This window comes from Sphaeramia orbicularis, chromosome 6 (genome assembly GCF_902148855.1).
Source record: "Sphaeramia orbicularis chromosome 6, fSphaOr1.1, whole genome shotgun sequence".
Classification (NCBI taxonomy): Eukaryota; Metazoa; Chordata; class Actinopteri; order Kurtiformes; family Apogonidae; genus Sphaeramia; species Sphaeramia orbicularis.
This window is the reverse complement of record NC_043962.1, coordinates 29,316,107-29,320,078: the sequence shown is the minus strand read 5'-3', so window position 1 is coordinate 29,320,078 and position 3,972 is coordinate 29,316,107.

Below are 3,972 nucleotides of genomic sequence, written 5' to 3'. Positions count from 1 at the left end.
GCTTGGGAAAGCAGATTTCAGGACCTTGGACAGGGACGTATCAACAAGATGCCGCATAAGTTGAGTTTCTTCTCAGTCACTTCCATTCAGCCAGTCAACTCTATGTGACACCAGAGGGGCAAAACAGCCACAAATCAAGAGTTGTAGTAGCTCTTCGCTGGAAATGATCATTTTCTCAGACTGTTGAGTCAATGTATTCGTCATGCTCATCGTGGCACAGAAAAAAGCATGCTCATAGATATTCTTATAAAGTGGCCAGGTGCAGCTCTTATGGTTTTTCTATGACCTTGAGCACAAAAAAAGGCGTTTCTGGTGCAGATTAATCTCTGGAGGACCGATTTGGACCATGTTCTTAAACTGAGCGAACCGCACCGTGGCTGCAAAGTGCGTTATGTGTTTTATTTTTTATTCTAAAGCACAAAACATAACATTATCACGTTACAAAAATACAATAACACAAGAAAAGCACAGATTATACCATCTCCTTCTTTTTTGCAGTCTTGACTATATGAGTTTAACCCTTTCATGCATTGTGGTCACTACAGTGGACAGCTATTCTACAGCTGTTCTCTTGTATATTCATGGGTTTAGTTGTTTTAGTTCCATATCAGCCAATACAGTGGACGCTTATGCATCATCTCATAAACTGCAATTCATACCATTACTGTAACTTTGCTGTTCTTGATTGGCTCTAGAGTGGAAATCAATTGTTAATTGTTATTTTTTGCATATTATCTCCATGAAGTGAGTAATAACTAGTATTAGAATATGTTAAAATGTGAGAAAACATAAGATTAGCTGCATTAAACATGGTTTCATTTCACTGTTTTCATATCACTTTATCATATTGGGTTTTAAATACATGTTTCTTTGCTTAAAGAATAAAATTCATGGTGTTGCTGAGTGGACATTTTTGTAAATCTATGAAAAAAAACTCAATCTCATTGTTTTTTTCATGCCTAAGGAGGAATAAAAACACTAAAAAAACAAACAAACAAACAAACTAAAAAATGCATGAAAGGGTTAAAGCACTAACATTGGGATACGTGAGCTTTTATTGTTGTTACAACATTTTAGAGCTAATAAATTCCCTTAACAATAAACAACAACAATAATAATAACAACATGACATCACTGAAAGTTAATTTTCATGTGTTTACATAAATGGAAACTGCAAACTTTGGATAAGTATAAAGTAATTATGAATATGCTTTTAATAACAATCCTCTGTGATATGACTTGCATGTTGTAGATCACAACATAGACAGAACTAAACCTAGAGAGAGTAGATCACAGTGAATCATCATGAAGTCAGTGGTAGAAAGTAGATAGAAGAAGATAAACAGCTGGAACCCTGTGGCTTTTTAGCCCTAGGAAGACTGATGCAGTTAGTGGGATTTCAGTCAGATCCATTTACATCAGACTGGTTACACCACTTCAAATGAGGAAATATACAGCCTTTATAAGAAATCATGGTTGGTGGTGTCACATCATTAATATGACATGATGAGTTCATGGTTTAAATAGTTTCTTTTTCAGAATTTTCACTTATATCGTCTTGTATATGTTTTTATTTTTTTTAATTTTAAGGTACACTACATTATATTTTCATCCCCTTTTATTGCCTTTTTAATAGTCATTTTTCTTTTCCATCTGTTTGACCAAATATATTAATGTTCTTTATTTTTAATCTAATTTCTCTTATATATTTCTACAAATACTGTTGCTTTGAGCACCTGATTCATCTGTTGATGCAGCACTACAGGTTTAGGCGGCGCATTCACACTGGTTACTTAATTAAAAAGGATAATTGCCAAGAAACATACAAAAAGGACTGAACTTGCATCATGAGCTTGTTTTGAGCTGCATGATGTCATGATGAAACGGACAGACTGTGAATGTGTCTCAGTGGTTACAGTCAGTGCTGAACTATAAAACATGCTTGAGCACACAGCCAATATGCCTCTTTGAGCACCCAATTTGTTTAAAAGGCACAGGCTCTAATCTGCTGCTGTCAGTCCTCCGGCTACTTCTTAGTGAGGAGATTTATTTATTACTCCATCTCCATTGTTATCTGTGCTCTCTCTGATCTATTCTGCCATAAATCCCTTTAGGCTGTGCATCATCTTCCTCAACAAGATCGTGTTTTTTCCTTAAATTTCCTACTTACTAGTTAAACATTAAGCAAATGTAAAAAAAAACAAAAACAAAAAAAACAAATGTAATTGATCATTGGAACCGTGGACATGAAAGTAAATATTTGTTAAGGCCGATCCAGGGTTAACTACATGTGCCACATTAACGCTGCCTTGTTTTGAATAGATTTGCATAGACTCACATGTGAGAGGCTGATAACACTGTGGGTATTGTTGGTCCGCTCTCTATGAGCTGAGAAAATACAACAAGGCTGTTGCTTAACGTGAGGATTTTCATCCCACCCTGCAAGAAACTCTGATCACTGAGTCTTAACAGAGGATCGAGGCTGTCATATATAATAATATGACTTAAATCTCATGTGATTCTTTTGTGAAACTGTATTTTTATGTCAAATGATCTCAGCTTGGAGCTTCTGTTTGAGTTCAACTGAGACTGAGCATATTGGCTAAAGAGAAAACAAACATGTCTTTGAGAGGTGAGGGTGTGTGTGTATGTGGTTTATGGGTGTTTATTCTGATAAGGGTGCATTTATGCTTATATGAAAAGAGAAGACATCTGACAGTAACTCAACTTTTAGCAACTTTAATAAAAACATGCAGCGCTTCACATAATTAAATGAAACCAAGACAAAAAAAAAGCAACAAACAACATAAAAGTCAACAGCACTAACAGCTATAATTTTGGAAAAGGCCAATAAAACAACACAGGCAAAAAATAAAAAAAAATAAAAAAAATAAGAAGGAGTGATTATTAAAATGGAAAATCAAATTTAAAGTGACTGAAATCAAATTTGAATGTTAATACTGAAGGTGTGTCATTAACCAAAGTAAAAACCAGATTGAAAAGACATGAACGAAAATGAAAATATAGTTTTAAATTTCTGATGAAATGGTGCAACTAATGAATATTTTACCGTTGAGTTGCCAATTTGTTCTTTCATCAAATTGTTTATTCTTTTTGTGTTTAACTCAATGTTTTAAGGATATAGACCAGACAAACATTTGTGAATCTATTTATTTAGTTTTAGATAAGGCATGTCATATCTGGTTAACTGATTGTTAAAATTATTATTATTATTATTATTATTTAAAGGCAGTTGAATAATTAATTAATTGAATAAATAATTAATAAATAATTAGGGTAAAACTACTGAAAGGTGTGCCATGCAATGACATTAATTTCTGTTCTAGATGATGTAAATAATATTTATTGAACATAGCATATGCGCATATTTGATGTTTCATTACATGCATATTATGGGAAACATGTTTATAAATGGCAAATAGGGATGTCATGTATGTGTAAATAAAATTACACCTAAAATTGTCAGAATGTTACACTGAAGATGTGATACTGAAATCTGAGAGCTTGTATGATTTAACTCCACAGACTGTTTTTCACACGTGACATCCATGACATCTGGGAAAAAAGGCACACCAGTCATACATCACTGTCAGCTGTGTTTGACATTGTGATCTGTGCCTGCATGCATGTGTGTTTGCAGGAATGTGTTTCTGTCTATGTGGAAAAGTGTGGCTGTTTGTGTGTGTGTGTGTGTGTGTGTGTGTGCATGTGTGTGTCAAATAGTGTTTTCTCTAACATCTCATAGTGCTGTCAGTGTTCAGCAGAAGATGCTGCTGTAGTGTCCTCGTCCTTCCCTGAGCCGCCTATAAGGCTTCAGTCCTAATTACATGATCCACCAGGCTTCTAATTCGCCATACACTTCTCAAATGACATTTACTAATTACTCCTTCCTTTTTTAGAAACAGCTTTCTGGATTTTATCCAGGCCCCCTCATGCTCATTGTCATGTAGG